Raw genomic sequence first — 26,656 nt, forward strand, 5'->3', positions numbered from 1 at the left:
TTCAATAATAATACTAATAAATCAGAATGATAGCATAAAAGAGCCACTGGCTTTTCCTGTTAATCAAATAAGATCAGAACCAAGTTATCATTCCAGCAGAAAAAGCAAAATTTAATTAGCTTATCTAACAGTGTCATTTAGTGAATCAAAAGCTTTGAAAGGTCAATGAATTTTGCCCTTATCATCTCATTATCTTCCATCACTAACAAGATATCATTAAGCAACTTCATGAGAGCAGTTAATGTAGCAGCAGCAAACAGCACTGCTATAATTTAAAGGGAAATTCCAGGCTGTTTTTAAATATTGATTTTTATTACATTTTTCATTCACAGACATCTCCTAAAGGCCATGGGAAAAAGGAAAACTAATACAGTCTTTTTAAATAATTTCCATATTTCATTTCTGGAAAATGTCAATTGAACATTTTTATCATCCTTGTTCATACACACACATCACCACAAAATATGTCTGCCAGAATATACACAACAATACACATGCTTCATTCTAATACCAGAAGTAGAAGTAAAACCTCCAGAATTTATACATTATGAGCTGTCTCAACAAAATCAGTGCAGACCAGTGACAAGTGGTATTACGTAGTGGAGGAGGCAACTGGTGCTGTTCAACATCTTTACTGGCAACCTAGATAACAGGATTGAGTGAGCCCTCAGCATGTTTGCAGATGATACCAAGCTGTGTGATGCAGACAACATGCTGGAGGAAAAGGATGCCATCCAGGACCTTGATATGCTTGAGAGGTGGGCCAATGCCAGGCTCATGAAGTTCAAGCAAGCCAAGTGCAAGGTCCTACACTTGGGTCAGGGCAAAACCAAACACAAATACGGGCTGGATAGAGACTGGATTGAGAGCAGCCCTGAGGAGAAGTACTTGGGAGTGATAGTGAGCAAGCAGCTCAGCATGACCCAGCAATGGGCACTTGCAGCCCAGAAAGTTAGCCATATGCTGGGTTGCATCAAAATGAGTGCAGCCAGAAGGTCCAGGGAGGTGATTCTCTCCTACTAAGCTCTTATGAAACTCCACTTGGAGTGCTGTGGCCAGCTCTGGGCCCCCAACACAAGAAGGACATGGACCTGTTAGAGTGCATACAGAGGAAGGCCATAAAGATGATCTGAGGGCTGGAGAACCTCTCCTACGAAGACAGGCTAAAGGAGTAGGGCTTGTTCAGCCTGGAGAAGAGAAGGCTCCAGAAAAATCTTAAAGCAGCCTTCCAGTACTTCAAGGGGGCCTATAAGAAATATGGAGAGGCACTTTTTACAAGGGCATGTAGTGGTAGGGCAAGGGTGAATGGCTTTAAAATGCAAAAGGGTAGATCTAGATTAGCTATGAGAACGAAATTCTTCACTGTGTGGGTTGTAAGGCACTGGAACAGGTAGGAACAGGTACCCAGAAATGGCTGCCCCATTTCTGGAAGCTTTCCAGGCCTAGTTGGATGGGTTTTGAGCAACCTGGTTTAATGGAAGGTGTCCCTGCCTGTGGCAGAAGGGTTGTAGATGATCTTGGAAGGTCTTTCCCAGCTCAAAATATTCTATTATTCCATGGAAACTATTTTAGAGGTCCTTGTCCCTCACTTGCTCAGGCAAGCTCACCTCCTGCTATGCATTACCTTACTATACAGCACCACACAGCCTGTTCTTTAAATGGGACCAGTCAAACCAGCAGGGTTGAAAAAAAAACTACTGTGCACACCAAAGGTCATTTCATTGGTCTGCTTTAGAGTACAGACGTACAAACAGCTGAATGAGTACATCTGAGAAGGCAGCAACCTGTGGTGAGGCAAAAGGCTGTGGTGGGGACTTTTCACTACAGATTTGCCTTCAGAGCAATTCTAACGAGGAACTGCATCCTGGAAAGTAATTTCATGAAGTTACATTGAACACTGCTGTGAGGCAAATAGTAGAGCATTAGTTAAAATAATTTGTTTACATTCTCTAAAATCAATGAGAATTTAAGATTTTCTCTTCTAAAAACACAGAGGGAAGGCAAATTAACTTGCTAAGGTTATCTCTATCAGATTGTGATCATTTTAACATAAGTCAATTCTGGAGCCTAAACTACCTACTGCTGTCCCACTGAGAGGTCATCACAGTTTCTGAAAATACATGCTCTTAGCTGAAAAACCATATATGCTCACAGCTAAGACGCTTTCCCCCTTTCGTCCCCCCTTTATTTATTAGGCCTATCTGGTTTAAATTGATTTTGCTATCTTTTTCTTCAAAGAAGGCTAAAAAAAGACTAAGGGAATTCAAATATCTTACACTATGCTGCAACACAGTTTATATGGCAATCCTTCATTGTGAAAGGATGCAGGCTTTACAAAATCAGAAGTCTTAGCTACAATGGAAGTTCTCTCTTAAAAAAAAACAAGATGAGCAGTTTTAGACTAGATAAGAACTTCTTAGATAGGAAACCAAATACCCTGGCTGATAGCAGCAGATGTCTGAGTCTCTGAGACAGGTGATGAGGCAGAGAAGAGTGAGTAAACTTTCCTCTTGATCCAATTCCATGCTGTTGTTGCCACAGCCATCTCTGCTCACTTCCCATGTCCATGCCCCAGGAAGATTTCTCCTCTTAACCAGCCTTTCACAGTCCCTACACCCCGTAGAAAATGAAAACCATGCCTATTTCTGCAGGTGTGGGAGCAAGCGGCTTTCTCGCTAGCTTTGTGCTCTAGTAACCACTGCTGCTTCACCACCTGCTGCTCTTCTTTCGTGTCTCCAAGCAGCTGTAAGTAAAGCCGCTGCATTCAGTTCACATTCCAAGTTTTATTTAGCAGCCACTAAGGCTAAAAAGAAAATCTTCTAATGAAAACTGAGATTCTGCAGTCATTGCAACAGTACTAGACTTATAACTTATCGGTATGATTTGGATCCATCCAAGGGTCTTGGATAAACCATGGTGAGAGGGAACTCAGCAAGAGGAAAAACAGATGATTGGAAATTTTATTTTTCTTTTGTTGAGAAATGATTATTTGCTGAAAATGCAAGACAAGTTTTCACAGGGAGATAAGCAGACAGCTCACTGCAGCTGTGTTCCAGCTGGGAATCCAAGCAATGTTAGAGCTTTGGATTCAGCCCTTTTGCTACCTAGCAGCCTGGGAGATGTGGTGCTTTTAGCCACTCTTCAGTCCATCAGTTTCCCACCCCAACCACCTATCACTACAATACTACCAGGGATAGGCAAGAATGTAAGCTATGGGGATTTATGAGGTGAGATTTAGCCCTTTTATTACTTAGAGGTCAGAAATAGCTGAATGCCACTGGGCTACAATAAGAACTTTTCTAATAGTTAAACATTAAAAGGTTAATCACAAGACTACAAATCCATAGGGTCTAGGTTGATAACTTTAGGAATTTTAATAGAGAAATTGTGTGAGAAAGTCCATTTAAAAGCATTTATTACTAGTATGCATAAAAGAAATTAAACATGGGGTTTTCATGAACGTTTTTACCATCTCTGCCACTCAAAATGTAGTAATATCTGTGTTCACAGCGTAAAGGAGTCTCAGGGCTACAGTTGCAAGCCACAACACATATTTTTTGCCTATGTCATTTTGTGCCTAATCTCACGAGTAACAGAAGTAAAAGCTGAAATCCCATTTTACTAAGATGAATGTAAAATGCCATTTGAACACGTGAACGTGTTTGTTTGCATAAGCAATTGATAATGCAGTAAAAGAAAGAAATGAAAACACAAGTTATTGAACTAAAGAATTATAGAGTCTAGAAGAGATGATGAGAGATCTCTCAACTGTGCAAGTTCTTTTGACAAAACAGATGGAAATACTTGTATCAATTATCTACTGATTATTGCTCGCTGAATAGACATTAGTGGCATAGACCATAGCAGCCCAAAAGGAAGTATAATGATCAATTGTGACAATAATCCACAAATTAAAGTTCTCTAACAGTATGCCTTTACTTGATAGACTGCAAGGGATTTGAAAGAGTGTTGCATTCTATCGTGCCAATGATCCATGGATTAAGGGATCACATTTATATAGCACACTGTAATAGCTTTGAGGGAGCCATTAGGGTCTATCATGTCAATGATCCATGAATAATGAGAGTTGTTGGAGCAGTATCTTTCAGTCCATGCTGCAGTGTTTCAAGAATGTACCAACGTGGTTTAGGGTTTAGCAAATGTAATACACCTTGTGTAGCATTTCTTATACTTGTATTTACACAATGAATAATCACAGCATAGAAAGCAAAAGGAAGGAGTGCTGCTTGAAGGGGAAAATAATGTTTTATTTTCCTTCAGTGCCTGAGATCAGTTTCTGTCAGCAATAGTTTCTTATTCCCTGCTTGGTGCTAATTCACATGGCGTTCATAATATCACTATAAATCAAAAGCATGTAGGCTAGAAGCAGCCTTTGCAACATGTCAATAATCAAGGATGCCATCAAGGTAGAATCAACAGTTTGAGGGGTTAGGTAGCCTTCGAATAATTACTTAAATGTGGACTATTCAGTGTTATGTGAAACCCATTTTGTTTTAGTTTTAAATATTCCAATATTGTAATTGTAGGTGTAACAAACTTTCTGACCAAGTCTTCCCCAAAACATCTTGTCTGCAAAAAGTCATAATCAGCTTTAAAATAAGTCTTAGCACAAACACAAACTCTTCCCATAGGTGTCAAAATCTTGGAAAACTTCAAAGTTCATAATTTTGAGCATGGCTGAAGGAATGTGAGAAAGAAAAACTTTATACATTAAGAATATTTTCTGAAATGTCTATACTAATGTGATCCAGTGCACAGTTTATGTAGATGTTCATCTTAAGATTCATCCACCCCAAGTTGCCTCTTCCTTGGCAGTTACCTCCTACTGCTAAGGATCTCCTCAAGGACAAAGGGAACTCTTGGCCTTAAGAACATGTAAGTTGGGAGGAAGGAGACATGCTCTGTCATGCATGGCTTGACAACATCTGTCATATTTCTCTGATTGCCTGTCCCAATGCCTATGGAAGCTTTTGGGAAAGAAGAGACATCTTTTCTGCAGGATACGGAAAGGGGACAGGAGGAAGGAGCTGTAAGCAGTATTCCCATTCCAGCTTGTTGCCACATCCACATTTTTGGCAAGAAGAGAATGTGATGAAACATTTCCTGCTTTGGTTAATGCCTTTACAGGTTACTGCAGTCTGGTTGCAGTCATGTACAGGCAGCTACACCCCACTAGATCACAACACTGGGAGCCAGCCACTGCATCTGCTAAGTTTGGACCAGATTTTGAGGGTAACTTTTTCAGACAGTGTGTAAGAAAATTTGGGTAGAGATCAAACAAAATGTAACACAAGTGTTGGCAAATTCACCAGCACAGCATATAGTGAGTCCTATCACTGAGTCTTAGTTAAAGCTCCATTCAGAACAGTGGAAATGCTCCTGTTCCCATCAGAGAGTGTTTTTTCCAGATGGAAAAATGATAGTTACAGCTCCAGAGGAGCTTGGCTTCTTTTACAGTCAGGAGTGGGAAACAGGAAATAACTTCAGCCAGTCCTCCTGGTGGACAGCCCATGTACTCTTTGCCAATAGCTGCAAAAGCAAAATTATACCTCTGGTTAACAACTGCCTCACTTTTCTCCCTCATCTTTGAGGCTTGATTTTTCATTCTATCTAGGGCAGATGGACCAGATGCAGTGGTATCACTATATGCGCTAAAGCTAATGAACTTCATACAGAGCTGAGAATTTGGCCAGGTGACAGCTTCATACAAGGATCTGATTTCCCTTCACACCACAGCACACCTTTTTTTCCCCTTCTCTTTCCTATTTAAATGGAAGGGTATCGCAGCCAATGCCTTAAAATGCTGTTAAAATAAGCCCTGGTCTAGTGCTACCCAAAGTAATGCAAATGAAGTATATGACTTTATATGTGTCAAAGAATAAGAAAGACTTAAATAATTTAGCAATATTTAGAATGGCTTTTTGTTATCAAATCACATATTCATTTTTCTTTTTCAAATTATTTCTGCTGAAATAGCAACCTTTCTCTTCAGTCCTTCTCTGCTTTGCCAGTTTGATCTTAAGTAAAGCCACAGCACTGAATCTGTGCTACTACAGATTGTTTCCATGGTTAGGACTGTGTAGCCATAAATACAGGATTGTGAATGCATTGCACTACCAAGCTGAGATGTGGGGTAATGAGGGAGAACAATCCTATTCAGACACTAGCATTTTTAGCAATATCTAGTACAGTGTAGATTATTACAAGCAGAGAAAATTGCTCTTTGTGCAGGTATTCTGATTTTAAAGAAACTTAATTTGAGAATTTCAGAAAACCTTGAAAAAGATGCTGATCTTTGGCCACAGCTGTCAGCATAAGATTACATCCCAAAATACAGGGAACATGTGTATGAAGAGTACTGAAGTGCATTTTCAAATGCGGAAAAGGCAAAGAGGGAATTCAGAGAAACCTCAGCCTGCGTTGTCATTTGTCACCTAGCCTCGTGGTTCAAGTGTAGAAGCTAGAACCCACAACAGAGCTGGGCTCTTTCAAAAACATGGGCAGGAATACATTTTAGCTCCCAAGGTCATTAGGTGGAAAGCTTGAAATTTGTGTCATGGTGTGCAGGATTCCTTATAACTTCAGAAGAGAATCCAAAGTGACTGGTTCACTTGAGCACCTGAAATGAAAGCACAACTGGATGAAATATAGAAACAGTCCACAGAGGAGAAAATGCCACTAGGTCCTCAATTTTTCTACTGAAGGGTCCTTACAACTAGGCTGGAATTAGACTTCATACATTTTCTATAGATGAACACAATATCATCACTTTTTTTTTTTCCAGGAGTGAGTGGGATTTTGCCAAAGAGAGGGAATGCTGGGTCAAAATTCATTCACACTGGAAGGGAGTTGAAGCTAGGTCACCTGCTGGTTGTGTCAGTGTGCTGTGCTACCGTGGAAAAGTTAAAAGGGGAATGAAATTTATCTTGTGAACAAAATGCTCCTGGGGTTATGCTTAAAGCATGACAAATGAAGCAGGGGATTTAGGCAGAGAAATCATTTCCTGATCTTGACTAAGCTTAGTCAACAGGATATTTGAACTAAAGTTTTGTCTGTATGCTTGCATACAGAATTGCATGTGCCTGGAAGATTTAAGGTCCAAAGAGGCTTATCTGGTGAAAATAGAGAGAAAGAGAGCTGAGTTATGGGGATCATTCATTTGGATTCAGATGTGTTGGTAATTCACAGGGACCAAACTGAATCAGTTCCTGGATCCTCTTTAACATTCCATCCTTCCAGTTCTTGCTTTTTTAAGACAATAATGATACAAATGCATTCTTGCTTTTTAAGTAGAAAGTGTTGAAAATTATTCAGAGGGAAAAAGAATAAGATCACCAGCAAAAACCTCAAGATTCTGGTCCAGAAATGCTAAAACAAACAAACAAACAAAAGTACTAAAAGAGAAAGATATCCTAAAAGTAATAACAAAAAAGGAAAAAGAAAAAAAAATGCAACTAGAAGTTGTATTTAATGAATGAGACAATACTGAGGAAATAGAAATAAGTCTTACAAAGTGATGTAGGTCTGCCAGCCTATTGATGGTTATTATTATTCAATCTATTTTAAAGCATTTAATTTTACATAACTTCAATTCCTCATTAACATCTGAATAGCTTCTGTGCATATACTATAGCAGCAATTCATTCCAGTTAGACTCTTTTTGCAGAAATAAGACACAATACCCATGCAAATTATTGCGAAATAATGGGATTACCTCAACCAGTGTACAGGAAGTAGGTGTGGTGTGTTCATGGTGGTCAAAACATGGAAGAGGTCATTCATGTCAGCTGTCACTTCCCCTGCCCTCTTATTCCCTGTCATGCAGTTCTGCAATGTAAAAACGTGCCACCAGAAACTGACAAAGGATGTGTATGTCAGTCAGTGTGTGGTGGGGGTGAGAGTAGAAGGTGTGCTTAGTCGAAGCACTCTATCTTGTTCCTTACCTCTGAAGTTTTACCGTGCCATCTGCAGTTACTATGGAAAGCTAAAAGTAGCAGGAGCTATAAGTTTGACATGGATTGCTTGTAGATGAGTGATTTATAGTAGAGTGCTGAGTCACCTTAAGATGAGAAATTTAAGATTTTGTTTATATTAAAAGGTAAAAATGACATGACTTCACCCCCCATGAGAATTGAGGAGGTGATAGCAGTCATCTGTGTTCAGGTTTGCTGTAGATGAATGTGAGGCTATAGCCATTTGCCTGTTAGATAAAAATGAAGAGTTGCAAAGGCACAGTTGAGAAAGAAAATTAATTCCTTCCTTTGGAGTTTCATCACTAGAAGGTGGCCTCTGGACAGCAGCTACATGTAATCAGACTTTTGCTTGCTACAGTTTGTGACACTTGCTTTTTGTCTTTTCTCTGTGGAAAGGAGTTTGGCTTATTGTTCTCTATAAACAGAATTTAAGTAGCAGAAGACTGCAGTTTGACTCTCCTTTTGCTTCTGTACTCCAGGCTAAAAAAAAACATTCCTTCAGCTTCTCTTATTTTGTGCTCTGGCACCCTAACTGTCCGTAAGTATCCCTTCTCCAGACTCTGTCCAGGTTGTTGATATCTGTTCTGTCCCAGAACTGAATAGAACATTGCAGGCATGCCAAGTAGAAGTTAATTAGCTCCTCTCTTAGGCTGCTGATTCTTCCTAATGCAGCTAATATGCAGATAGACTTTACAATATCCTATTAGACACACAGGACTTTAAAATTATTTGATAGGATGTTTTACAAGGCTAGGCTAATAAAGGACAAGGTGCAGTAGATGACAATTGAGAAGAAACTTGGTCTAATTGAGACAGTTTCATGAAATTGTTCAACTAAAAGGTTTGAACTGGGACAGGAGAGAAACCCTTTCTTAGTTGAAATACAGGCAATAAATGTGATGGTTTTGTCCTAAGACTGTTTTCCCATTTCTCATCCTCATTTCAACACTTTTCCAGCTGGATTTGGATTTTCTTGGTTTAATTTCTTAGTTGCATGGGTTTTCTTTTACTGTTTACCAGAAAAATCCGTATTTTGGAAATGCAAGAGTTTTGAGGTGGATATACAAGAACTGTATAACACTGTAGCCTTTTAGCATTTCTAGTGTAGAACATTCTTGTCATTATTCTAAGAGTCTAGAATATGACTGGACTGATGTGATATAAAAAAAAATAAAGGCTGGAAAGTTTAACAAATAATTGCAATTAAAAACCTTAAAATACTATGCATGCAGATTCTCTCTGGTCTTCCATTGCAATTCCTTTTAATTCATCAGGTAATGTTCCATAAAAATTAAAGGTTGCACAACAGTAAAAGAATTATGGCTCATTGCATAGAAAAATGAGCAGGGAGTACCGTTTCTTGATTGGTCAATAATAACAAAACATTAAGTTTCCCAAGGTCTTTGTCAACTCTGAAAGTACCTGCTATTGTATAATATCTGTTTATAAAAATGTACTTTCAATATATACTCTGAAAGAAAGAGTATACAAAATGTGGATTTCCTGTTTCAACAAGGCTACCTAAAGTTCAGTTGTACTTAAGCAGTGTAGTGTGTCTCTTTTGTATTAAGTTCAACAAGTACAAGACAAACACAGAACCAAACTTGGCAACTGTTTCTCAAGTGTGCAATCCCTCTTCCTGGAGAAATTTCAGTGACATATAACTCCAAAAGATAACTTCTATGAAAAATTCAACATTCCCCTGAGTATATGCTGTAGAAGACAGCACGTAACCCTGAACATTTCCATCTGTATAATAATTCTAGTAGTAAGTAAATGAGCATAAAGCTCTTGAAGTCACCAAAATTTGTCTGAATTTGGTATTTTGGAGAATAAAAGATTGGGGAGAAACTTTTTGAAGCAAGAGACTACCATAATAAATCTCTTTCCTTTTATTTCCTTGATCTGTTAGATGAACGGCAAATTATTCGCAGACTAAATACTTTTCTTGCTAAAAAGGTATTTGTAGTTTCACTACAATTACTAACAAAATGGAATTATGTCCTACTGAACAGTTTTAGACAGGAAAAATTGGTTTGTAAAATGGAAGAAAGGGTAGTGGAGGGATGTCACCTCTTCACTACCCTTACTGCCTCCAATGGCCTACTAGTGACAGATTCATGCAAGACGCAGGTAGTTTAAGGTCCTGTTGATGACAGTGGTCTTTCTGAAAAATCATTACTTATTAAAAGAAACAGTTACTGGAAGGAGCATATCCCAGTTCTCACATATATTATGGTATTGGCTAATTGTCATACTATTTATATGCTTTTCCAGGTGAGCTGACAAAGCAGCAGCTGTCACTCATCTTCTCCTTGGGGAGAAAAAAATTATGAGAATGAAATGAGAGAACAACAATTGCAATGTAATAGGGAAAAAGAAAGTAAGTGAGAGCAAAGGAAGAAAAGCTAGTGAAGAGGCTTTTGATTCAACACTTTATTTTCCATGGCTAAAATGTATGTTTTTATAATCACTCATTTTCAGTTTTCCATAAGTATGACTTTATCTTTTCTGCACTGTATTGCCTTCTTAGCCAAGCTTATCACCATGATAGGAGATTACTTCATATGGCTTATAGGTGGCAGAGTGAAAGGAAGAGATGAATGTGATATCTGTCACTCATTTGGCACAAGATTCTCTTTGTTAAATCTAAGACTGTCTGTCCTGGGTTCAGCAGTAGCAGTCATTTTTCTCCTTCTTGGTAGCCAGTGCAGTGCTGTGTTTTGACTTTCGGCCTGATGTTTTGGTTTGACCAAGGACTTCGTGAGCCTCATGCTCTGCCAGGGAGGAGGGGAAGCCAGGAGGAAGCAGAGACAGGACACCTGACCCAAACTGACCAAAGAGGTATTCCATAACACAGCACGTCATGCCCAGGAGGTAACTGATTGTTACCCAGAAGGGCTGGGAGACTAGAGGGCTGGAGGAGGTATGGGTTGGTGCTTGGTCAGGCTGGGGGGGGAGAGTTATCGGTTGGCTGGTGGTGAGGTGATATATTCTCTTCCCTTGTTATTTCCTTTATCATTGTTATTATTGGTAGTAGCAGCAGTGATCTGTGTTATACCTTAGTTACTAAACTGTTTTTATCTCAATCCGTGGGAGTTGCATTCTTTTTGATTCTCCTCTCCGTCCCTCCGGGAGTAGGGGGAGGGAAAGAAGGGGGGGAGTGAGTGAACAAGTTGCCTGACTGGGTTTAAACCATGACACTGTCCCACTGTGAGTGCTTAGAAAACAGTGGGCATCATTCCAAAAGAAAGGAACAGCACCCCCCAAGTCCTTTTACTGCAGATAATGGGGAACCCTGCCACCACAGATGACAATGCCCTATTTCAAATGCTGCACAGATATATCTGAATGTTGGCCTAATGATAAAGAACCTGCTTTAGATGAAGACTTAAAATTTCTAGATATCTAAAAATTCCAAATACTCTGAAATCTAAACTTTGGAAGTTATTTCACTTGAACAAGCTAGAGTGATATTCAGGGACAGGACAGGACTCAGGTTCATAATTACTATGACTCAGGAATTTGGGCCACACATTTCAAGATATGAATATAAAACTGAAATATATAATAGATAGTTTAGATACAAGTATCCTGCAATGGAAATGTATGCCTTTAACTGTGAAAAGAAAGATGTCTTCCTTATTTTTAAGTCTATAAGGAGCTGTAGGGAAAAGTTTTGATGCAAGACTGTTTCTTCAGGTAAAATTTAATTTGGGATTGTTGCGGATAGTTATGCATGAGCACCAAGCGAATACATTAATTTATCCTTGCACCAATAGGGAAAAAAATCACAGCAGACCAGTAAATATAAAGCCCAGAGGTGAGAAAGAAGCATATCAACCATGAAATTGTGTTAATTCAATAATTAAAGTGAGACTCAGTTCCTATGTAAGCTCAGGTTGAGTAGCAAGTATGTGACAAAACAGCTGGGAATGATAGCCCATTACACTTGTATAAACCATCAGGAGAAAAGAGTTCCAGTAAATTGAACATTTTATGAACACTACAGCATATTTAGCCCTGGACCTGATATAATCTCATTAATCAAAGCAATACACTGGGAGTGAAATTTCCACCTGAGTTTAGTTTTGAGAAAGAGGCAGTGAGAAGTGGGAGTGCCTTGTCTTTGTTCCCAGACACTACAGCAGAGCCAGGCTTTGTAGTTCTCTTCCCAGAAAGGGAATGAAAACAGTGCTGTAGGGGGAAATTAATTACTATCAGGGACATTCCAGCTGGAAATCTGTGTAGCTACAAAATCAACACATTTCAAGGAGTCAACTGTTTCCTGATGATCATGTTAGTTTCCCTTATGCTTTAATGGTTTCAAAACTTCTATGGAGAAGCAAGTTCCTATTAGGGCTAAGCGGAATAGAGTATTCAATTTTGCATTTTTAAATTTTCATTCTTTTTCCATGTGCAATCCCAGAGATGTGCAAGAAAGACTCACAGGCAAAACCAGGAGTCCAGTGACTGGAATCTTCATCTATAATTTGGAATTACTTCATGTCTCCACTTCCAATGTAAAACACCTGCTGAAACAGGCAGGTTTCCATTTACTATCATTTATTAAAAAAAACACAAATAGATGTTTTTGAGAGAGATTAAAGCAGCCCACAGTGGTAGATACTATTTATGTTCTCCACTGAAATGTATTGTAGCAGAAGCAAAGAAGATTGTCTTGGCCATTACTGTTTCTTGTCAACATAAATTCTCTCCTTCACCTGAGAAGGCGTCCAAATAGAAGGCTTTTAGTTTTCTCAGCTCATAAATATTCTGATTAAGGAAACATCTCATTAAGAAGTTCCCAATCAGTTCCTGTTTCTTGTGTTCTTGGACAAAACCCTTCAAAATGTAATCAGCAATAAGATTAGATCTACAGCTACCCTATTACAAGAATATTACAGAATGTACACCCATGCTACTTTTTTTCTGTCTCTACACAACCATTTTCAATAACTGTTAGATATCTAGGTATACATAGAGAGTTGCTTTATGTTCATTATTTGTATTCATTGTAAAAAATCAAAACAACTCTAGAATTTTAAAAATTGAAGCAAATGTGACCTTACAGTTACACACAGTTGGAAATTATTGCAGCTTGCTTTACAAGCTCCTTCAATATTTTTATACAACAGTGGGTTCACAATTTACACAATACCATTCAAGGTGAAACTGGATCTCACTCAATTTCACAATAAGACACCTAAGAAATAAAAGCTATATTACAGAAGGGGTAACTGAAGCATGGATACACAGAATACACTTAGAATAAGTCTTTCATTTCCTGATACTGTGCTTCCACAAATAGTTATATCCACCTTCTATTTATTCAATTTTAAAATATATATTTGTGAATACTTACACTATTTATATATACTCACATTCTAATTCAAGAATTGAAAATAGAAATTATTTTTAGAATTACAATTAAACAATAGCTGAGCTGATGAAACGTAGTTTTTGAATGATAATGAATCAGGTATTTTGACCAACCTAAAACCTAATTAATTAATTATTTAAAATAGCTCTTTACCAAACCCTATGGCTGTGAAATAATTTTTGAGTTAAACTTTCATTAACTAGATGAATACACCTTTTCATATCACAAATAACTTTCTCTTCTTTCCCCTACTATATACAAATTTTCTCACTGATTTTAGAATAAACTTTCCTTTGAAGCTGATAACTAGTAACTCCAGTAAACTATCATATACCCACATGGATTTGCTGGTTTAGAGCAGGCAGCTATGCTGAAAATGCAACAGTGTATTTAAATAGCTGGTCATTTTCTCAAGACAGGCTCCAACTCTTGATGTTTTAATTTGTTTACTTATTTCTTGGGAAAAATTGATAGGACATAGGTATGTACCCTTATAAAAACAATTCAAAGCACTTAACGATGTCAGTAGGAATCTTTTTTTCTTTAAATATCATTTATTAGTGGCTTGAAATTCCTTTTCTTTCTGTGTTTTCCCAGGACCTAACACACAGCAAATAAGTTTTTATTTGGCTTGGTTTATTGAAAATATGCAGAGCCAGACAATTTTATTCCACTTAGAATTAAAAAATATTTAGTGTAAGGAATTTTAGACTCTAATATGGGACCCTCAAAATGTCTACAAAGTATTTTCTGGAGGTCTAGTTTGTAAGTACCATATCTAACATTCTGCCGTTATCTCCTTGTTCTCCACCAACAACAATAGATTTGAAAGGAGTAGAAAAGGTTAAACAAAAAGTCAGTTAAACAAGAAGTCAGTTAAACACTGTGCTTGAACCTACTTTTTGAAAAAAAAAATGTTTCTGGCACCAGCAGGAAATTGCTTCTTCCTATTTCTCATAAAACTTGATTTTAATCAGAATTTTTTGACACTAAATTACTTTTCATGCCAAAATATCTTTATACAAAGTCAACAAAATTATTTTATTATTAAAAATAACTAACAATTGCAAAATACCTCCCTAAAAACTTCTCATATAATTATAAAAACATTTTTGTGCTTCTTAGTGCTATTTGATTATAATGAATAGGAATTCACAGATCTAGAGAATTCACTGAAGTTATTAGGCTTTTTAAAAATTTTAACACATTAAGTAACAATATTATATTTTAGAAATAATTTTGCTAAGAAAATACGAAATAATAAGATATAACGTACATGGAGAAAATAGAACATAGCTGATGTTGCAAGACACAGTGAGAACTGATTTGCTGTAGATAATATTAGCTGCAATTTACATTTCTTGTTCCAGAGCAGATGGAGAGTAAGGGTACTAGAAAAGCACAGATTATTAACAACAGTTACAGTATTGTTCAGAACTTCAGAAATATGCACCTCTGCTTCTCAGGAAGTTAAGAAGACACTTTTTGCAGGAAAGTGATATCCTGGGAACAGAGGCATTCTGTCTGTATTTTACAACATATCCAAAAGATGTGCCTTTAACCTTCTTCATACTAATTTGTAAGATTTGAAGCATGTGGTTCTTCCTCAGACATACATGTTTACAGTAGTTTTATTCTCAATTTTTTTTTTTTTATTTTATCACCTGAAAGGCTCAGAAAGAAGTTTCTTATTCAAAAGAATAACATGAGGTCAGATGAAGTGAGATGAAATGAGACGAAACAAGGTAATGAAAATTAGCCCTCTTTAAATACTAATCTGATACATCACGGTTACATATTTTAACACATGCATAATGTCAGTTCTATATAATTCCTCACTAAAAAGACCTTTCTTGTTTAGAAGAAATATCAAAATTATATTTTCCTCAAACAGCAAAATCATAACCCTTACTACAAATTTTACAATAAATTATCTTTATTTGGCATATTTTTCACAAAATACAATAGCATTTGGTGGCAATAAACATTACTGATATTTCCTGTTTCCACAAGTATGCAAGAGTTCAACACTAAGCACAACAAAAATTAGTATACTTAGTCATATTAAAACATATTTTTATAAATGTCCCATGAGCGAATGTATCACATGAAGCAATATTATCTCATTTCAAGAATAAAAGTAATTTCATATAGTATTGCCAACCATTATGGCTGGAGGCACAAAATATGTTTCAGAATGCCTTCCTTCTACGAGAAATTAAATGGGAGGTGGGAGAAGGGGACAAGAAAAGGAAAAAATTAAATCAAATCAAGGTCATATCAAATATGGATGAGCATTTTTAATCTCTTCTGGATGCGATGTTTATACAAAAGGCTTGAACCCTGTGACTCTCAATATGGAGGAAACACTTTCTGTATCTCTTGATTTTACTGTCCCATGGAAGCTGCATTTCATGATACCTGGTTAAAGTAGTACACTTCAGAGTACTCCTCTAGAATAATTTATACCTGGGTATTTTTTAAAATTCAGTACATCAGCCATGAAAATCTTTCAATATATGATAAGAAAGCATTTAGTCTAATGTGTAATAATACCTCATAGGCTTCCCCTCCAGGATTAAACATTGGCTTCACAGAAGGTAAATTCCACCAGTCAGCTTGTTCTTTGTTGTCAAAGATAATAACTTAAGGTTTAGTTTTATAAGAAGTAGTCGTAAAATGAACAAACAAGAAACTTCATTAAATTTATAAACTTAAGATTTTCTCCATATAAAACACTGTAAAGTTAATGTTGCATGCGAATGTAATTTTAAAGAAGAGATAAGCAACAAAAGCCTATACCTGGGATTAAAATCTGACAAGAAGTTTTATGTGTGCAATAATCACATTTAAACATTCCCAGAATTATTAAGAGGTGCTTTAACTGGTACTTTTCAAAAATAACACAGCAACACAGAACAACTTAAACCCCTGTAGATTTCCCAAGATTTGACCTTCCATAATTCAAATCCAAATTCGTCTTTGAAGCTTGATTTTGTGAGACTCTTTTAGACTAGAAACCCAAAATAAGAACCAGTGGTGCATGGTGTGATCTCTGACTATATGTGGTTTCAGTTCAAGCCTACACCAGCAAAGCTGATATTAGATCACAAAGAAGAAACCTGCCTGAGAAAACAAAGAAAAGGAGGAGAAATAAAGAAATGAAAATACACATTTCTCTACCACCACCATCATCCCTCCCTCCTTGAGAGGAAAAGCAAAAAAGGAGAGGCGGTAGGCAGAGGAAGAAGGGGAAACAAAGAAAAGAGAGCTGGTTTAGGAAGAAAGAGGCAAAAGGAGAAGAGGAGGAGGGAGGAAGAGATTAAGGAGAAGGAGAAGAAAAGGGGGAAAAGAAGAGAGGGAAGACAAAGGGGAAAGCCACAAAGAAGGGTGGGAAAAAGTTCACAGCAAACCTTACAAACCTCTCAATATGTCTGCACTAAGTATAGAATAATGACTCTACATTTCAGAAATGTAATTTGAATATTTAATCTCACCAGAGGTGATCGTTCCAGCACTTTCAGTGGCATTTTGTACACGAGAAACCAGACGAATGTCACTCACTCTCTTTTCCTAGCAACACCCTATGTCAGTTGAGATAAAGATTGTCATAGTATCTATTTAAGGCTCACTTCAGGTCAATTTAAAATTATTCCTGAATATTCCACATCTCATTCTTAAAACTGACAATTTCCAGTTGTGCTTCAAATGACATGAGGCAGCAGCAAGGACTGGAAAATATAGATCTCTTTTAATAAATAATTAATATTTATTGAATATTTGGCTATAAATATTGCAGAATATTTTAATGAATACATCTACATGATAGTGAAAATATCATGGTGGGGATAGTGAACACACAGCAGCATTAACCTCCAAACAGTCATGCTCATTCACACTAGCAATGACTTTTGCTATGTTATTTGCAATAAGACATTCCTGAGCACATTCTCCGATAGATGTGGACTCAGTTTGAAGGACACACTTGGCTTATTGCACCTTTTGTCTGGCAATGCACCAGTGGCCTACTGAATCTGACTGTGCACAGTCTGTCACGTCGCCCGGCTTAAGCAAAGCTGTACTAGAATGTTGCAGGCTCTATATTTGTTGACCATCAGAGTTCAGCTAGGAGAGAATTTATCTTACTTAAATACTTGTTATCTTTGTTAGCTAACTCATCATCATTTAGGCAGCTTAAGTCCATACACAGGAAGGACACAACAGCCAATGCTGTCATGTGGGCTTTGAAATGATCCATGAAGGAGAATATATGGCCACTGCTTTACCATCAGATACTAAAAGTGATTTAGCTTTCTACACTTTTTACATGCATAAAACTTGAATGCTTCCAGTTCAAAATACTGTAGTTGTTTCCCCAGGTAGACTCAATTTAGACCCTGTATCTCCTCCCCAGAGAGTGTCTTTACCTGCCTTTGCAGCTGGTTTGACTGAGGTCAAGTGAGTCATCTGAGGTCACAGAGTGAATGAGTGACTCGGAAAGATGCTGAAACCAGGCCAGGACCTTTTCAAGTTCCCTGCTGCAACTACTGAAGCACACTGTCTCCCTCGAATAATTCTGTCTGTTGATCCCCACTGAATATATACATTTCCTACTGCCACAGGAAAGTAAAGTTTACATTCGAGCTGCTGTAAGAGCTTGCTTACAGTGGGAACAAAACAGGGTTTTTTTTAGTGTTATATCAATAACATTACTTCCATTCCTACACTTCAGGATATCCTCACATCCTGAGAAAAGATGTGAAAAAAATACAAACCCATGTCCAAATACATACAGCTTCATATCACAATTCAAGATTCCACTTTTGTGGTTCTCAGATGTTTGCCTTTTCTTTGAATGGATTAAATTTGAAAGTTTTGTTTTAGGCATTTCCACAACAAAGATAGTTTGAGACACTTTAATTTTCTTTCAAAGAGAAGACATCATCGTATTTGTTAGACTCACAGTGGATCCTACTGAACAGCGTCTTACAGTTAACAGAGTTAACTCTCTGGGCCAGAGATAGCGAGCCCCATGTCAAGCATGTAACTCCATAAATTTCAGAGGAATTCTACAAAGATTTCACAAGTAAAAAACAACATAGTGTCAGGTGCAATGTCCTGAATTTGCTACACACCCTTCACACAGAAAGTTTGGGGTGAATAGCATGCAGCTACAGCCCGGTGGCTAGCTAGGCTCTGTAAGGCCTCCTAGAATCAAAGACACCAAAAAAAAAGTAGAAGAAACTACTTACCTGATTAAAATGGTAGGATCTGTATGTCACATATCTTTATGGAGTCAGTCTACACGTACTTAAAATGAAACAATTAGTTTTATATGGGCAACAAGAAGGGGGATCACTAACTAAAAAACCCCAAACAATGAAAAGCAAAATTTCAAACCTTCAGATCCCTATTTTTCAAAAACCTAACTCCCAGTCTCACATTTAAATTTTCTTTTATTCCATACACAATGATTCCAGATGTTTAACTAGCATATAAGTAGGACCAGTAGTCTTTTCCTTCTGCCTGCAGGGACCCAGTATGGCTGACATTCCATCACTTAAACAGAGAATTAGTCCATTAGTTAAAATAATAGTGATCGCAAAACTCCTCATCTCCTGCTGGCACAGCAAGTGTGAAAGTTTAAAAAAAGGCCTATGTACCAACCACATCTTAATGCCTGAACTCAGCTTGGGGCAGGTGACTTTTGATTGCTGGTACATCTGCTCTAAATTTACTTTTCAAATAATATCTATATCTGGGTGGGGGGTGGGGGGTGTAATGTTGGGGTTAGGCTGAAACTGGCAGTCTGCAGGAGGGAAGGAAAGAGCATTATGATTTCTAGTAACAGCTACCTATCAAGCCCAGGGACCTTAACAGGTATCACTTTCCTTCCCAGTGACACGCAGCTCTCTCAGATGAGACTATCACAGCTGTTTTGTACAAGTAACACTGCACAACAGCAACAGTTTTAAAGAAATAAAATTAAACATATATTTATGTATAGCTAAAACTATAGGGCAATTCCAGGGATGCAGAGTGGAATTCACCTGTAATTGGCCCAGAACAGGGAGGCCAACATCTCACTCTGGGAAAGGGGTGATGTGCACCATAGGTTATCAAGGCTTCAGCCTTTTTCTTGGCCATAGGGGCCAACAAATACGGCATAGCTCAAATTTGACCCTGAAGACAACGTTAGGGAAAAGTGATCCAGCTCTTCTGTACATCTTAGAGCACAGTGAATCACTGTTTATTTCTTGAACACCCTGCTTTACTCTAGGGACTAAGGTCACCTTATTTTCAGTTGTGAGATCTGATGGTATTTCAGCCTAAGTAAACAGTATGGCTATGATCTTGTGTCCTACAGCTCAACCTGCTCTAAGAAATCTGTATTTATTGAGTGATGAATAATAGAATTGCTTAGCAGCTTCTTTTGGCCTTCAGAGAAGAGAACACAGTACTGTATGCACTGTTTCAAATGTTTTCCTTTATTTTCTCATGGGGATATATTCTAAAAGAAAAAAAAAAAAAGAAAAGAAAAGAAGACCTCACTGAGAAGTACAGTAGTTAATTCAGACAGTTTCAAGTTGCCTAGAGCTATTGACTGATATATGCAAAACCTTACCATTATGTTTTCAAAGAAACAACAAACAGAATTGGTAGTGCAGTTCCTTTAATGATATTTTGAATTTATTTTTTTTTTTAATTACCTTCCATTATTGTCTGAGCTTGATCCTGTTCCATCAGAAACTAGTGGGAATTCTGCCACTGACTTCAGGGGAAAGAAGAATTGGGTCGTTTTCAGCACACATTTTAAAACAAAGGCTTAAAATTGGCAGGAAAAAACACTCTGCCATGAATCAAGACAGCAGATTGCCAGATGGCAACTTTTCAGAGTTATGTAAACAAATTTGGTTTACTCAGTACAAATATTTGAAGAAAATAGAAAGAAGAGGATAATTCTCAGTTACCAAAGGGTCAGATTTGAGTGTTTTAAATTTTAACTTGGTTCCAAGAAAAAAATAAGTTCTACCAACACTGTTAAATTATTGTTTTATAAAGCTGAGCTTAGCTTTCAATGACAGTTTATACTACTACAAATATAGTCTGGGGTGAATGAAGAAAAATAACAATATTGGGGAAGGAAGGAATTCACACTGTTACTCGGGAAGGCAGTTTTGGACTAATTGGTAGACTCCCACTTGTGGAGCACATGTTCTCTATACAACCTAAAGAGAGAAGGAGACACCCTGAGAGGGACTTTTGAGCTTTCAAGTTGGATATTTGAAGTTAGGCACTATGAGTAGAGTAGTCCCATAATTCGCAAGTGTAATCTTCAACATATGGCTAACCATCCAGATTCACTCAGAAGATAACAGCCAAGAGAACAGGCAGGTCAAGAATTCAAGAAGAGCACTGTTGCTGCACTTTTAGGTGCATTATGTTTTGTCTTAAATCAAGTAACACTCAGAAGAGAGAGAAAATTAATACAGTACAAACAACAGAAGGATTCCCTTTTTTCTTTGCAATTAACTTTGGATCTATTTAGAAAAATGACATGAGCAATAAAAATTTAATATTGCTGTACTCAGAAGACTTTTTTTTTTTTAAATTTTACATGAAAAAGCTAAATAAGAAGAGGTATGTATGCAGGTTAGAGTACTAAGAAAGCTCTAAAAACGTTACCCCGCTGTGACAATCCTTTTCTCAACTACATTTAGCATTAAAAAAAAGAAAAAAAAAGAAGAAAAGAAAAGAAAGAAAAGAAAGAAAAGAAAAGAAAAGAAAAGAAAAGAAAAGAAAAGAAAAGAAAAGAAAAGAAAAGAAAAGAAAAGAAAAGAAAAGGAAAGAAAAGAAAAGAGAAAAGAAAAAAGAAAAAAGAAAAGAAAAGAAAAGAAAAAAGAAAAGAAAAGAAAAAAGAAAAAAGGAAAGGAAAGGAAAGGAAAGGAAAGGAAAGGAAAGGAAAGGAAAGGAAAGGAAAGGAAAGGAAAGGAAAGGAAAGGAAAGGAAAGGAAAGGAAAGGAAAGGAAAGGAAAGGAAAGGAAAGGAAAGGAAAGGAAAGGAAAGGAAAGGAAAGAAAAGCACATCTGCCCTGAATTCTCTGTTTAAATAATTTCCTTCCTCTTGTGGTGAGGGGTGTGCTTTTGGAATGGCAGAAGGCTTCACCTTTTAACAAATAATGAAATCCACATTCCAGTCAAATGTGATCAGCTCTGCCAGTGCAGAAGGATATTTTTACTGTTTGTATTTGCCTTCAGAGTGCCACTGCACATAACTAAGCATGTTGGCTTTTTGCCACCTCTATTTTAAATTGTTCAAAAATCTGGGAACTAAAGAAATGTCTGCTTTCGGTTTTTAAGGGGAAAAGCATTATTTAAGTAAGCAAACATTTTAAATAACTTAGACTTGAAAACGTATGTGTTCTTCAACAGACACTCTTATTTGAGTAAGGCAGAACAGACCATAGCTTTGAATTAACCTCTTGTCCCTTATACCCTACAAGTACTCACTGTACTGACCTCATGGGAAAGAAAATCGAATCAACTGTAAATTGCCTGAACAGATTTGTCTGAACTCATGGAGCAGTAAATCCTACATTTACATTACTTACTCAAGACAAATTGGACTCGCCATACCTTCCACTCAAAAAGTCACACAGAATTTTTTATGCTTGCTAAAAAAAAAAGCAGTGGGCCACAAACTTGAATTAATTCACTGCATATGATTCCTAGAGGAAGGGAGAAGAGAATAAATGGCTAGCAGAAAAGATCAGAGGAGCAAGGTGAGATAGTGAGAAGGAACACTTTAAGGTTCTGATGAAAGAGTTTCATTTCAGATGGATCCTCTTCTCAGCTCACTTCAGGGACTGGCATATGGCATATGCTACAGATGGATAGGCAGCAATGCACATACAGCTGTAAGGTTCTGGCACTCCAGGTCCTGGCCTACGCTGCCAGCTGGCCAGCAGAAAGCAGGTTTACAGGATGATTTGATTTTCCACAGCTGTCGTACAAAGCGTGAGGTCAGGGGAGGTGAGGAGAAGGAGGTGTTTCAGAGAGGGAGGGAGTCATAGCTGACTGATTCTTGCTTACAGCACAGAGGCAGGTTTCAACCCTGACAACTACAATAAGCCAGGCAGCAACTTTCTCCATCTGCAAGCCTTTCGTTTGAATTATGTGCGAATGTAAGTTTTAGGTCTTGATAGGACTGGGCAATTTTGGAATTGGTTATTTACACGTACTGTAAAAATAAGTGAGTATCTTGCAAGATGGGGATTCTTGTCTGATGCCCTGTGAATACACAAAGTACATTGAAGTACTTTTTTGTGAACTAAGGAAATCTTTTGTTCATAGTTCTATTAGGGAAAATTCACTCTGACACAACTGTGTGTGTCGACAACAAATATTTTTTTAAGAGAAAGATAAATAAAACCTTTTTTTTCTGGAACTTAAGTCAAATGCAAGGTCTTGAGGAACAAAACCTCTGTCTTCAGGTGTACAAGATGAGCTTTGATCTGTCCATTACTCTGCAGATAAAGGACCTTGAGGGCATGGTAAGTAGTTCCACATAAGCATAAACTTATCATTCAGAGGCAGTAAAAAAAATATAAAAAAAAATCCTAGAAATTATTAGAAAATAAGTAAGAGAATAAACCAGAAAATATTATTCTGGAATATATGTCTATTATTCACATTGACTTTTAATTCCGTATTCTAGTCATTTCATCTCAGAAAATGTATCAACAGGTTCAAAGACTACTAGGATGGTTGTATAGAAGTGGTACCTTACAAGGCATGACTTAATAGGCTGAAATCTTCAGCTCAGAAAAGAAATTGGCTTGGATCATAAGACAAAGGTCTACAGAACTACAAATGGCACAGTGGGCTACAGAATCGGAGACTCATACTCACTGCTTTTCTAGTGCAAGAAGCTAGATTTAAAGAAGACAGAAAAAATTAGCTTTTCATGCAACATGCAGTTAACCTTGCCAAAGTTAACCTGCCAAAGAACCTAGTCAATACAAGAGGTATATGTAGACTTAAGGGGGTACTTGAAAGGCAGATTTGTAAATGGTTACTAAGAGACAAGCCACAGACATCGAGGAAAATGCTTGACCTGAAAATAACTGAAGACTAGGAATGCATTAGGAAGAAGTGTCACATGCTGTTGCTCTTTTTCTCCTTCTCCCTAAGTATAAACTTGAATGCCAGTGCTGCTGACGTATCTGAATTGTGTGGCTGCTCTTTCATTCCTATTACGAACCTCTTATGTTATGAATTGTATCATGACTGCCTGAACAATTCTCCAACAAGGTAACAAACATTTATATTAAAAAGTATTAAGAAAGGTATTCATATCTTGTTATTACAAGAGATGCTTAAGGAATGTTTTGGGGAGACAAAAGGCCATTTATTGGAGTTCACAATCTAATATTTATTCCTCTGTGATGCTAGACAGAAAGCTAAAACTATATTTTAGAGAGATGAGTAAGCTAAGTAGGGAGGGACCAACAGTAGCAGCAGTAGGCAATGGGGTTGTCCTGCATGCTGCTCCACAGCCATCTTCAATTTGGGGTTTGTAAGAGCAACTCTTCTTCACAAGCCGAAAGTATTTTTTTCTCTTGTAAAAAACCCCGAGGTCCCTCTCTGCCTGTATAGCCAGTGTTTAGGAAAAAAACATTCTTACTTGGTCTGGAATACAGACTTACAAGTGCTGAAGCAGATGTCTTTCACAGCAAGTACAAAAAGCTTTTTTGTCCCTCTTACATTAATTTTTCATAAGGCCAGAGAGGTAGAGGATAAGATGGACTCTGGAATCCAGAAACTTAGAGATTTGCACCAAGCTGTTGTACAGGTAGATATTTCCGTATTCATGCTGTGAATAAGTGTGTAACCAGACTCTTTAGTAGGCAAGGCTGAAAGTGTCCCCTTGAAAATGGACTCTGCTAAGAAGGAAGTGACCAGATGTAGAAGCTGCTAGACTTTGTAGTTGGTGTATAGCTTTTTTTCTTATTAAAATGGTGTAGGCTTTGCATAAGAGCAGCATTTACTTCCTTTTATGGCTATATTTTAAGCAAACTTAGGCTTCTGAGCTTTCACTCAGGTCTACATGTCTTGTTACAAGGAGGTAATTTGTCCCTCAAGTATCTTTCTGCTATGGTGATGCCTACAGGGAGAACTATGCCCTTAGCCTGTGTTGATATTTATAAAATCATGAGTTTGTTTACTGGTCAAGGATCACTTGTAATGTTTAGCTATAAATACATTCCCTCATATAATTTAGATCCATGTCAACTAACGCCCTCTCAAATGGTACAGGTGAAAATTCAGGCTACAACATATCCGCCAGTTTCCTACAGACATTGTAAGGGTATAGTCACTCTATTTTGAGGGAAGAAATAACACGGGCATAAAAGTATAAGTCTGCATCAGTTTGCCTCTTGACCAGGTAAGAGTCTACGGTCTTTTTTGCTTACTAATGTAGATGATTCTTGGGAAACCAGCATGCACTGGTGGCTGAGTGCCCCTGCTCAGGGGGACTCTGGAAGGTCTTACACAGATAAGGTGCGGAACAGGCTCCAGCATCCCTGGCCAATACAAAACACAAAGGAAGTGCAGCTGCAGCATGTACATAACCTGGAAAGCTTCATTAGTCAACAATGCAAGGGAATCATCCACCCTTTTTCCCTTTTTTTTTTACTTTGTTTTTTTTTTTTTTTTTGGCATGCATATTGCTGATGGTGACTGTGGCTTCTATTTGCATAAGGATAACCCATTGTAATGTATATCTATTCAGGTCTATTTGTGCTGTTTTCTTCCTATTCCCTTTTAAAGGAAGAAAATGCTTTGGTCCTTTGAGAATAACATCAATCAATCCCGGAAACTATTTATTGTTCTATGTACTTAATGCACTTGTGCATAGCTCTTTTGAACAATAAATGATCTTCTCTCCTTGGAAGGGAAGACAAAATTTCATGATGAAGAGCATTAACTGCTGTTAAAACTTGACAGCCTACAAAATAAAACATTTGAAAAGGACTAGACAGGTTCAAATATCTTCCAAACTGCATGTGGAATCTGTTGAGACTTCATGAAATGTTACTTCTCCAAGGACTGTGAAAGGATAGAATTTTCCATTCTAGAATGAATGAATGGTTTGAGCCATCAGAGAAAAAACTTCAGTGATGCATTAATGTGGCCCTGACCCAGCTGGTTGGCACGCACTGTCACTCCAAAATTCCATTAATAGGGTGCCTGAGGACATGAACTCAGTTTGATTTGAAAGATTCATGTATTTCAATTAAAAATGCATTTATTTAATTAATGTAGACATTAGAAAGAACACTAAAAAGGAAGTCTGAATTTGATAGACTTTGTCTCCTTTTTCTAAGACACTTGGGAAACGTTGCTTTTTGCAAGGGTAAGATATAGGAAAGGGAGGCACTGAAATCTTGCAAATTAATAGATAGGAGGCACTGAGGAAGATGTCAGACTCAAAATAGTAGTGTTCGGAAGTTGATAGATGTTTTGTTTTTTTTAGGGGGGTGTTATTTATTTATTTATTTTATACCACTGATAAGACAGCACTAATTTCATCTGGAGGTGCTAGAAACAAGAGGTATTTTGGTCACAATGGAAAAAATGTTTACTGGAAACTTTTCAAGTGGCATGGAAACAATATTTTTTGTAATACAATAAATGGGGCAAAATTCTAACCTGCTTATGCCTAACAGTTTCATTGAAAGGAATGTGAAGAGATGAAGGAAAAATATAGGGGGAAATTAGGGAAATTACACCAGGGATGTTCCTACTGTACCTAATAATTGTGGACCCTGCTTTCAATTTTAATAAAATGTTCTGCTCCCCTGACCAACTTAACTCACTTTAAAGATTGTTTGCGCTTCACAACAAAGTTAAAGACCTTTTTAAAGACTCAAAGTACAATTGCTTGCTCCTAACTCCCATAGGATCTCAGGAAGAAGATGCCATTTCTGTCCTGGTTTTATAGATGCAGTTTTCTGATGCAGTAACAGGAGATTTCAGTTTAAATAATTAGCTGTCACGTGGATTGCAGTCACAAATGGATACATCTTTCCTAAAACACTCTGTATGGCATCCATTCTTATCAACCTAATGTAAACAGAGCTTTAGTTACCCACAGACACACCATATAGATCTTATCTGGCATTGGAATACCAAATTAGCACTGACTCTTAGGTAACTATCAGCTAGCTGGCAGCTGTGATTTTTCATATCCAGTACATTTGTTCAATACCATA

This window comes from Pezoporus flaviventris, unplaced genomic scaffold (assembly GCF_033815535.1).
Source record: "Pezoporus flaviventris isolate CSIRO_AGI_PZ_B2104156 unplaced genomic scaffold, CSIRO_AGI_Pfla_v1 ptg000072l, whole genome shotgun sequence".
NCBI lineage: Eukaryota > Metazoa > Chordata > Aves > Psittaciformes > Psittacidae > Pezoporus > Pezoporus flaviventris.